Source organism: Lontra canadensis, unplaced genomic scaffold (assembly GCF_010015895.1).
Source record: "Lontra canadensis isolate GAN:19392208 unplaced genomic scaffold, GSC_riverotter_1.0 scaffold13, whole genome shotgun sequence".
NCBI lineage: Eukaryota > Metazoa > Chordata > Mammalia > Carnivora > Mustelidae > Lontra > Lontra canadensis.
In genome coordinates, this window is record NW_022631007.1 from 9,912,304 (window position 1) to 9,924,468 (window position 12,165).

The 12,165-nt window shown below is 43.0% G+C and overlaps 1 protein-coding gene and 1 non-coding gene across 2 annotated transcripts in view; one reads left to right on the forward strand and one right to left on the reverse strand.

Annotated features, from left to right (window-relative positions):
- The window catches only part of FBXO36 (F-box protein 36), an 85,111-nt gene that overhangs the window by 30,605 nt on the left and 42,341 nt on the right, over positions 1–12,165 (forward strand). The gene's annotated exons all lie outside the window — the stretch shown is intronic.
- Positions 648–754, reverse strand: LOC116867990. The gene has a single exon (XR_004382712.1). It is a non-coding gene; the product is annotated as a U6 spliceosomal RNA (small nuclear RNA).

Here is a 12,165-nt window from a genome sequence, read left to right on the forward strand (position 1 = left end):
GTAACTAACAAAATACAATGGCAGTGGGAACAGTTGGGTAACAGGGTTGGTAAAGGCTTGGGAAATGGCGCCTGTTGTGCGATATTCACAAGGGTGTGAATTGGTTCCTCCTTCCTATGGCAGAAACTGTTGGTTGTCCCCAGTATCTACTACTTTCCCTTGTCCTCAGTAAAAGAACACCTGACTTTTAACTGAACATAAGGGCTTCCCAGGAAAAAAGACTACATTCCCAGTCTGCCCTATAGCTAGATATAGCCACAGGACCAAATTCTGGCCAATGGACGTCACTGGAAGTGGAGAGTGTGACTTCACACGAGAGCCATTGGGAGTTGGACCCTTCTTGTCTCTTCCTTCTTCCTGCTGGCTGGAATGCAGATTCAATGGCTAGAATTTAAGTAGCCCCCTCACACCATACAGAAGCAGCCAAGTTCTGAAGATGATGGAGTACCAAAATGGAAGGTGCCTTGTCCCCTGTGTCAAAAATTGCCTCATCTTCTACATAACCCTCTGTCTTATGTAAGCCATCTTGTTGGGTGTTCTCTTGAAGTCCACTGAACCTCGTCCTTACCGATTTGCTTCCCAAAGACAGTTTGGCAATATTTAGTCAAGTAGTGTGTGTGTTCTTTTCTTTCTTTCTCTCTTTTTTTTAAAATATGGAACGCTTCACGAATTTGGATGTCATCCTTGCTCAGGGGCCATGCTAGTCTTCTCTGTATCGTTCCAATTTTAGTATATGTGCTGCCCAAGTGAGCGCAGTGTGTGTGTCCTCAAGCCTACCACTCCACGTAGGGAATTTACCTTCAGGAGATAATTGCCCACATTTGAAATGCACGTAAACTGGATATTCATCACAGCATTGTTTATAATAACCAAAAATAAGATGGAGCAAACTAAAAGCCCTCCAGTAGCAAATTGGTTAAATAAATCATGAATACTTCTGTATAAGGGAACACTGTGAAGCCACTAGAAATGATGTTATATTTAGATATTGCATGAATAGATGTCTATGACATAGAATAAAAGAAGAGTTCACAAATGAGCATGTTCACTATTATCCCATTTGTGTAAAACTGATACGTATACACACAGGCACACACACACAGATTAATCTGTGTTTGTAGAGTCTGCTTAATACCTGGAAATGAGATTTTAGATTTTGTCTTTTTTTTTTTTTAACTTACCCACTGTGCTTTGTGTTATTATTGGAACTGTTTGCAATCAGCTTTATTACTGTTATAAAAACCATAAGGGCTTTTTGATGTTTTAAAAATGTTCTCTTTAAACAATTAATATTATTAAGAAAGTAATATGGGGAGTTGTTGCCAGCAAACTGTTCAAAAAGAGGTGTGGCCATTGTTGCTAAAAGCCGAATAAATGAAAACACTCTCCAGGGAAACTGACTCAGCTTTTGGTGGGTTATCTATAGTAGGTGGAGACATCCTAACTGGCAGATTTTTAAAGCTTTCTACTGAAAAAAATAGTTGGATCTTAGTTGATTACCTCCTCAATGGAGAATATATTTCAATTCTTCCATTTTACTTTTTGTAGATCTGGGGAATTGGGATGGGGAAAGGAAATATATTTATGGTTTCAGTGTAAACTTTATTCATTTAGGATTCCTTATTTTTATTTTTTCTTCAGAAATGTATCCACAGTAATTTTTAGTAAATCTAGGAAGATACTTTTTTATGCACACAGTATGGGTTTTTAAAGATGGGCTCCTACCCCAGAGTAACTCTGTATAGTTTGTCACCTCACCGCAATCTCGGGTTATTTATTATATTTTATGTTTTATGTCATTTTATTTTTTGGTATGAAAAACTTATTTACAAAGAAATGCAATGCACTTATGCAATTCATAGCAGTTAAATGCGAATAAAATAGGGTAACTCCCTAAAGAGGTAATCTATTGTTAATGTTAATCTATTATAGACCTATTCACTGTAGTACCTCCCGATTTTACAATTCTAATATATCACCTCTTTTTTTGAGGGAGTGCTTGCCACTTTGACTGGAGATAGGCTGGAGTCCAGTCTGCAAAAGTTTTAGCCCTTTTGTGGAGCTTAATCTTTTCCTCTTTTATGGCCATTTGAGTGACACTGCAGGAGAATCCTGTCCTCGTTTTCCTCACGTTGATTTCCCCAGCACTTGCCCTTACTTAGCATTTCAAAAGGAAGAAAAGCAGCAGGCAGTCATTATTTGGTAACACTCCCCCCGCCCCTTCTCTATTGCTCCCTAGGCTGTAAAATCAGAAGATGTGGCTGAATTGCTGTCTTAATTTTTAAATTATTTAATATGCTTAAGTATGATTAAAGTACTTAATTTTACTTAACAGAAAATAGTTTGCTCATTTATAGAAAAGTGCTTTTCTGGTATTTTCGTTAACAGTAAGAATTTCTCAGTTGCTTAGATTTCCCTTGCTTGGTATCCCTAGTCTATTCTTTTTGACTTTTAAATGAAATACGTAAATGCGCAATGAGTGTACATACTAAGCTTTGTTTAAACAGAAGTAAATTAATGCAAAGTAAATCTAAATGTTTGTGAATATAAATCTATAAATGGAAAGGTTACTTGAATTTTGTATCTTCCAAAGTATAACTTTATGGAGTTTATATCCCACACATTGATGACTTCTAAAACCTAAGAAACTTATTTTTCTTTCATTTTTTTTTTTTTTAAGATTCTGTTTATTTATTTGATGGAAAGAGACACAGTGAAAAAGGGAGCACAGCAGAGGGAGTGGAAGAGGGAGAAGCAGGGAGCCCGACTTGGTGCTCAATCCCAGGGCCCTGAGATCACATCCAGGCGCCCCCTTACTGTCATTTTCAACAGTATCATCTCCTGGAGAAATCTCTGATCTCTCTTGATTTGATTTCTCTCTCTCTTTCTCTCTCTCTTTTTTTTTTTGGATTTTATTTATTTATTTGAGACAGAGAGAGAGAGATCACAAGTAGGCAGGTGGGGGCGGGGGATGCAGGCTCCCCACTGAGCAGAGAGCGGGATGCGAGGCTTGATTCCAGGACCCTGAGATCATGACCTGAGCCAAAAGCCAGACTTAACCCTCTGAGCCACCCAGGCGCCCCTCTTGATTTGATTTCTGCCATTTTCTGACTATGTGCTGTTGGATAAGTCGGTGTGTTCATTCATTCATTAATTCATTCAGCAAGCTACTGATAGCCATTCTGTGTCTTTCACCAGAGGCTCTCTGCAGGCTACAAAAAAGTCTCCAACTAAGACTTGGAGATTGTCTTGGAGGGCAGTAATAGTCACAAAAGATAAACAAATAGTTGTGGTTCGGTGGGCTATATACAAAGACAGTAGATATCATGAAGCTTGGGTGAAACTGGGGCCATAGAAGCTGAGGGGATTCTGGGCCATCCTCTGCAAAGACAGGGAGACATTACAAGACAAGGAATCCTAAGAGAACTTAACCTAAGAAATCAGGGAGGATTCTGGGAAGAAGAGGGATGAAGAGGAGGAGTCAAATGCTGCAGAGTATAGTGAAATAAAGATGGGAGGGTTGCCCTTTGGTATGGAGCTGGGAAGATCCCAGTAACATTTGCAAAATGGATTTAGTGACATAATGGGTGTGAATGGAAAAGGGGGAAGTAAAGACCAGGCAAGTGGACATTTTTCCAAGAAACTTGTTTATAAAGGGAAGGGTCAGAGAAGATTCAGATTGTAGGGAAAGCATGGCCAAAGGGATTTTTAGGAAGGAGAGATTTGAGCAAGTTTAAGGCTAAGAAGAAAGAGCCAATGGAAAAGGACAAAACAAGAGGAAGGGGACCATGGTATGTAATTCAAGATGAGCTTCCGTGTCAGACAGACCGAAAGTAAATCTTGGTAGCTGTGTGAACTTGGCCCCCTGAAACTCACTTTCCTCTACTATAACCTGATACATGCATGAAATTTCTTCATTCATTCCTATAACTCACTATGATGGCAGATGCTGGACATGCAGCGAAGACAGTTGTCCTCGCTTTCTAGGCTGTTACAGACTGGTGGATAAAGTTGTGAAGAACAGAAATAAATTCAAGAGATTGTTTTGAAGACTCAGTTACTATTTGGATCTGGGGTAAGGGAGAAGGTTATACAGTAGACAGTGTGGTGGGGCAAGTTATCCTGTTTGGCTCAGTCCTATGGAAGTCCTCCGATTCCATGGTTGAGGAGTCTCTCCCGCTCTCAGCAGATGTTCATGAGAACACACGTAGCCTCAGTTGCTACCTGTGTGCCCCAGACAGCCAAATCCATGACCATATGAGAAACGGACTTTAGCTGCTGCCATATTGCCTGAACTCCAGAAAGCAGAACGATGGAAAAATCTAGGTCCCTGATGATAAAATTGAACCACTGATCACACGTGTCTGAATCTTCCCTCTCCCTAAACTCCCATTTCAGCCTGCTCGTCAGGGTTTCTGGTTAAATGTAGACAGAAGTATCCTAAGGCATTGTTAGAGGTTGATAGGAGAATAAAGTGAAATATATACAACACCCAGTGTTTCAAAAGCGTAAAGTCAATTTCTGCTAATTATTACTATTAATTATTTAATTAATTAATACTATTATTGATACCCAGGTTCTTTGGCAAATGGGAATACCCATGAGTTGGCAAACTGTATATAGGGCAGATAGGAGATATTATAGGCATTGTGGGCCACATATGGTCTGTATTCTGTATTCTTCTTTGTGCTTTGTTTTTTCTTTTTTTAAAAAATGTAGGATTCATTCTTGCCTAAGCTGTGGGCATAGCTGGCTTATTGGCTGGAGTTTGCCGACCCCTCGTAATGCCATTCACTGACACAAGAACCTGGGAGGAGGAGGCTTGGAGAAGATAATTGAATTCTGTTTTAAATATATTAAGGCAGCATATCCAGGTAGAGATGCTTATTAAGCCAAGAGATCTGGGCTGGAGATATAAATGGTGAATCATTAACACACAGATGGTAGAAAGCCAAGGAAGTCAGGGATGGATTAGATCATCCAGGAAGACTGTGTAATCTACGAGTAAGATAAGGAAAAAGCTAAGGAAGAACCTACAAAAAGTTCTTTCGTCCACAATCGGAGTGAGGGTCACAGTCCCACACAGGTTAACCAAGAGCTCAACAAAAAGGAAACCAGTCTCAATGCAGTGGTTTATGTGTCTGAGGGACTTATGCAAAGGCTCCTGTGAGTGCACACTGAGAGGCATCTGACCACCTTGAGCTTGGAAAGGGAGCTCAAGATGTCATGCCTTCACAGTCTTGTGAGATGCCTGGGAATTAGCCATGTATCCCAGGCAGATGGAACAGCCTATACAAAAGCACAGAGGAGTGGGAGACAAATACCAGGGCTGGTACGCAGTTAGAGACGCCTGAGTGGCTCAGTTGATTAAGCATCTGCCTTGGGCTCAGGTGATGATCTCAGGGTCCTCGGATCTCAGATGAGTCTGGTCTCAGGCTCCTGGCTCAGCAGGGAGCCTGCTTTTCCTTCTACCTGCCCCTCCTCCTGCTTGTGCTCACTCTCTGACAAATAAATAAATGAAATCTTAAAAAACAAATTAAAAAAAAAAAAGTGCTGGTATGTAGGTAGACCAAAAGGTAACATCACATATAGGCTGGAGAGATAAGAAGAACCAGATCAGGAATGTTTTATGTGCAACACCAAGGCTTTGAAAGGAGTGAGGATCTCTGCAAGAGTTTCAGGCAGAGGATAGACACGATCATGGGGATGTCTTAGAAGCCTAGTAGGCATCCTAGCAGCAGATGTGTGAAGACTGACTTCTGGGAGAGTGCCATGGGGAGGAAGGGTGGAGAACAGAAAACCCACGGGGCGCCTGGGTGGCTCAGTGGGTTAAACCTCTGCCTTCTGCTCAGGTCATGATCTCAGGGTCCTGGGATCAAGCCCCAAATTGGGCTCTCTGCTCAGCAGGGAACCTGCTTCCTCTTCTCTCTCTGCCTGCCTCTCTGCCTACTTGTGATCTCTGTCTGTCAAATAAATAAATAAAAATCTTTAAAAAGAAAATCCTCTGTATCTGACCAAGGGGAAGACATTTAAGGGCTTAATCAATAATGTGCTAGGAGATGCTTTAAGACTGACTCTGGATGGGGGGAACCCTGATTTGTGGCAGTTGCCACTTTTTGTGTGTAAATATTTCTGTCATGCCTAAACTAAAGCCAGTAGTAGGAATACAGAGAAAGGGTGGATTAAGAGAAAGATTTAGGAGTTGAATTGAAAGTTGGTGACCAGTTGAATGGAAGGTGAGGAACTAGAGGCTCTTTTAGATTTCTGTTTTCTGAGTTGGTGACTGGTGTATCACTGAAATGGGGACAATAAAGAAATAAGCAAGCCTATATGGTCCCTCTCTCCCTGCTAGAATGTTCCATGGACGAAGGGACTTTTCATCATTTCCGTACGCTGCTGTATCCCTAGCACCCAGAACAGTGCATGGTATATTGTTGGCCCTCGATAAGTATTTGTTGAATGAATGAATGTTTCCCCATTAAACCACTTGAGATCACTGCTGGTTTAAACCGTGTCCCTGAAGCTGTGCAGAGCCTTATACACTGGGCTGAAAAGTGGTAGGATGAGGAATTTGACCCAATGCATAGACTACACTTGGAAAAGACTCCGAAGAACAGGATATATCTGGAGGAAATTGTATATTACTGTCTCAGGAAGAAAGAATCTTAGCATGTAGCTTGAGGACTAGCCCCAGGGCAGTGGATGAGAGCTGAGGGACCAAGACCTCGCATGAAAATCATGGCTCAAAGAAAAAGTCAAGAGGGGCACCTGGGTGGCTCAGTGGGTTAAGCCTCTACCTTCGGCTCAGGTCATGATCTCAGGGTCCTGGAATCGAGCCCCACGTTGGGCTCTCTACTCAGCAGGGAGCCTGCTTTCTCCTCTCCCTCTCTGCCTTCTGCTCTGCCTACTGATGCTTTCTCTCTGTCAAATAAATAAATAAAATCTTTTAAAAAAAGAAAAAGAAAAAGTCAAGAGCTGAGCCTGCAGGAGAGGGAAGGGGGGGAGGAGGTATGGAGTGTTAAATATAAAAAATTCAACCGAGTCATTTTTAAAGATCTCATAGACTTTATTAATCAATTCATGCATCAGGCCCCATCCCACCTAGCAAGTGGAGAGGAGATCCAACCAGCATGGAAGGATTTTATTGATAGAAAAGTGGCAAGACAATTAACAAAAGAAAAGAAAGGATTATTTCAGGCAAGGTCACCTTCCCTGAGAGGGAGGGAGGGTGGTCTTATTTGGTGATTACCTCATCTTCACTGCGGAGGAGGATGGAGAAGGCCCCGGTGACAGGTTACCTCATTTGTGCCTGTGCTGACCAGAGAATGCCTGACTGGTTAAGACCACATATGTGGGGGAGAATAAAACTCTAATTAGGTTAAGTTGTAAGCTCTGGTTTGGTGACTTGATCTGGCCTAAGTGACTCCATTTTGGACTTGTGGTTTCTTTTTAACAGGAGATAAGGCGGGTTCTGTCCGAGGCTAGAAGTCAGAGACTGGAACCAGAAAAATCTGGCTTGTGTAGCTTGCCAAATGTGTACAAATGATTTTTGCCAGATTCCAGTGTAGCTTAAACAGAAAGGACCATGGGATGCTTGGCCAGCTGTTAAACCTGGCTGTTAAATGGAACCTCGTCTATATGGACAAGAAAACTTGCCAAGTTTTGCCCTGTGGGCATTAATGTAACTTGGGAAAGAACTCCTTTTGGGGTGGGTAGAGAACTCTTTGAATCAAGTGTTTTTCATTTATACTTTTTCAAGAAAATGTTTTTTCTGCCCAAGAGAACATTTTATAAATCATATTAATTACTCTACCTAATATAAATATTTTTAGGGATTATTTTATTTTAAACTGTATATTTGGAAGGTTACACTATCACACCAGACTATAGGCCACGCAAAACCTTAAATTTGACTGAGGACTTCTTGAATTTTCTTATCTTGTTTTCCCTTCAGGACCTGCTTTCCTCCCTCAAAGCAGCTTCATGCATTGCCTTTGGGGACTTTCCCAAGATCAGGCTTTGAGATGCAAGGCCCTGGGAATTTAAATTTCAAAAGCCCAAACTGGGTGGGGGCTGGGCGCCTAGAGCTTTTGGCACAGACCACAGTTACAATGAAAGTGGTTCTCCCGGCTGCGCCCCCCACCCCCATTCTCCAGTCGAGGAAACCTCCCAGATTGCAGAGAGAAGCGGGGGTGGGGGCTTCAGAGAGGAGAGAAAGAGGAGTTAGTTGCTGCTGGCTCACCAGAAGAGCCCTTGCCCATTTCCTTCCACTATAGTTTGGGGGTGAAGGTCAAAAACCCAGTGGACTCCCCGGTAGACTGAAGTTCTAGGAACTGAGCAGAACTTTGCCCTCCTCCTCCCCACCAGTGAGGCATAGGAAAGGCAGATGAATAGGGGAGAGTGCTGAGAGGTTTCAAGTGCCTTCCCATCCCAGCAGGTGGCCTGAGAAGGTGCCGGCCCCACCAGCTTCTTGACAGCCTCCTGGCCACCTAGGTCATAGAACACCTTCTTCTGCGAGCCACCATTGGGGGTGGGGGTGGGAGTTGGGGGCAGTGGCGGGAAAAGTTGGCATAAGGGGACCAGGAGGACACGGCTACAGCCCTTACCTGTGTCCTGCGCTGGGATAACCCAAGAACAGACGGCATGGAGGGCATTTCACCTGTTGCTGGCTCACCATTAGTGGCACAGAGCCCTCATTGCTCCCCAGGATCTTGGACTCGACGTCAGCAGAGAGAAAGGAGGTGCCAAAGGGACCGAGATTAGGTTTAGGAAACGCGTTCCGGTGGGGTCCAGATGGAGATAGATACTTTTCCCTGTTTATCCTGTTCATTTTACCATGTGCATTTATTATCTATACAAAAATAAAATAATATTCACTTACAGAAAAGATGTTATTTCTTGCACATGCGTGTTAAGCAAGTGAGTGTCCTATTTACTATATTGTTATAACAGTATAAATTCTAAGGAATTAAAGCTGTATATTCGTTTTACAATCCAGGATAAATAATTGCTTTATATCACTTTGAATTCATGTTCTGGCTCTACAGGTAGGATCTTCTTAAACAAGACTTACTCATTTTTTACACTACCCTATCTCCATACACAAACAGTTGGTTGGCTCACTGCTTTGCAAGTAGTAGGGACACAGTATTTATTTGATTGATCAGTCGATTGACTCAAGGACATGGATTTGTGACCATCACTACAGACCTTTTGAAGATTTGATTCAAATCCTGTTGGAATTTTGACCATATATGGAGGCTTAACTGTTCTCCAGAGAGACAAGAGAACATTTCTTTACGCGACAGGTCATTTGAGTAGCAGACAAGTAAGACCTTTTACAGACTGTGATGACCCAAAGAAAGTGACTCAAACTAAGTCTGAAGAATGAGTTTTCAGGAGGACAAGGCGGAGGAGGACACTCTAGGCATTGGGCATGCGCGTGCAAATGCATCGTGGTATAACCCAGACATGGCGCACACAACTCGCTGGGGTGATGATGAGAAATGATACTGGACAGCAAGATAGGCTGCCGATCCTGCCCAGGCCAATTTCTCATTGCGTTTGCTAGCATCTTCCAAGTGGACAAGGCGTTGGGCTCCAGATAAGATCTTCCAAGGGGCTGGCATACAGTGTGAAAACAAATGCATGAGTGAATAGCAAAGCACTTGAAGAAAGCGTCCAAAATTGCCTTTTTGTTCTTATTCTCTCTTACAGTCTGCATTTGAGCAGGAAAGTCTGTTAGATGTCATCCTGCGGTTCCGTGATAGGCTACAGGGGCCATTTGTCTCCAGTGAGCAACTCAGCTTTAGGGTCGGTTGCTAGAAAGGGATTTTGCTTATCACCTGCATGTTTGGAAGTGTTACATGGGGCATGCTGGGTGAGAAGCAAAGCAGTTTACTGGCTCCTCTCACCATCTGGCTTCGGAAGGGCTCAAATGACACCTGTTCCAAACACCCTGTTTAATATGGAACCCTCATCCCAGGCTCAGCACTCCCTGTCTGGCTTCCCTAGTTTGTTTTTATTCACAGCATTTAAAAAAAAAAAAAAAAAGATTTTAGTTATTTATTAGAGTGCACACATGAGAGAGGGAGAGCAAGAGAGGGAGAGCAAGAGAAGGGGGAAAGGGAGAAGCAGACTTCCCGCTGAGCAGGGAGCTGAGGCTGGGCTCAATCCCAGGACCACCTGAGCCAAAGGCAGACACTTAACCAACTGAACCCAGGTGCCCCTCTTCACAGCATTTATCTCACATTCTAACACACCAGGACATATATTTACTTGTTTTGTTTACTGTCCATCTCCTGCACACGCACACCCATGGAATGCAAGCTTCAAGGGCATAGGGCTTAGTCAGGTTTTTTTTTTTTTTTTTAAGATTTTATTTATGTATTTGACAGAGAGAGACACAGCGAGAGAGGGAACAGAAGCAGGGGGAGTGGGAGAGGGAGAAGCATGCTTCCCACTGAGCAGAGAGCCCGATGTGGGGCTTGATCCCAGGACTCTGGGACCATGACCTGAGCTGAAGGCAGATCCTTAATGACTGAGCCATCCAGGCACCCCTTGGTCAGTTTTTCTAGAATAGTGAGATGCCCTATGTGCTCGTGGAATGGGGAGGGAGTACATGAGATGCTGTGACTTAGCCCATCAGTCATACCACCCACCAGAAGTAAGTGAAAAACCCATCCAGCACGAAATCTTCAGAATTTGGGGATTAACGCCACTACAGCTTCCCTGCATATCACGGACTTGGAGAAGTTAAGGCCTTCCGCCATTCCAGTGCAGCGACATGGTGAGCAGATGTAGACGCTTTGAGGTCAGGTAGACTCGGATTCAGATTCACTGAACAGCGAGTGAGTCAGAACCAGTTCTTCATCTGTGAAATGTCAATGATGTTAAGCTCCCAGGGTTGTTGTAAAGTTGAAATGGGGAAAAGTCCAAAGTACACGGCCTGTGGCACGTGGCAAACACTTGAAAACATCTGTTATTATTTTGTCATCATTTGGGGATCTGTATGAATCTGCTAGGGCTGCCATAACAAGATACTACAGACTGGGTGGCTTAAAAAAAAAAAAATATATATATATATATTTATTATTATTATTTATTTATAATAAATAATAGGATATAATAAAAAATATAATAATAATTATAAATAAATAAATATTTATTATTTATTTATTTTTTTTTCTCATGGATTTGAAGGCTAGAAGTCCAAGATCAAGGTATTGGCAGGTTGGGTGCCTGGTAAGGCCTCGCTCCTGGCCTTGCAGGTGGCCACCTTCTCACGGGGGGCCTCACGTGGTCTTTCCTCTGAAAATGTGTATCCCCCCTGCTTCTTCCTCTCCTCCTTAAGGACATCAGTCGAACGGGATTAGGACCCACCCTTACGACCTCATTTACCTGTTCAACCTTTACCTGTTCAAAGGCCCTGTCCCCAGGTGAGGGCTCCAGCATTGGAATTTTGGAGCAACACTGTTCAGTCCATAACAGAAGGTGAGGAAGGTTTTGACAGAGGACCTCCAATTTTGATACATTCGGTAATTAGGTTATCTTTATTTCCCAGAAACGAAGGGATTTTGGTGGCTGTGTTTTGACTAGCAGATAGGCACTGAGAAGTAAGGGAAGAGATCAAAGCATTCAGTAGCAGGTGTTCATTCTACAAACAGGAAGAAAGGAAACCATTGGGAAGGGGGAAACATTGCATGGGCAGAGCCTGAAAGCTCCTTCCTGAGGGGTTGCCCTCCCCCTGGGGATGCATTTGAAGGAGCAGTAACACAGAATGGGTCAATCACCCCAGAGGAGAGAGAACTAGCAGTGGCTATTGAGAGCAAGCTGAGAGAGAAAGAGAGAGAGAAGGCGACCATACTTCTGATAGCAGATGTTTGCCTCCTCAAGATAGAAACTGTCCTTTTCTTCACCACTTGGGTCTACGTTTCCTCCTTCCCCTCCAGGGAATGAGGTACAAGCAGACTTCCTTCTAACTACACACCCAAGAAAGCTGGGGGAAATTTAAAAAAAAAAATAGATTTTGTACAAGCAGATTACTATTTTGTAACCGGAAGCCAAAGCAAAGACACTTTCAAGCTGTAAATAGTAATTTTATCAAGAAGGCAGGTTGCCAGCTGGAGGCACGTACGTCCCGAGATGGGGTCCGTGAAGTGGAGC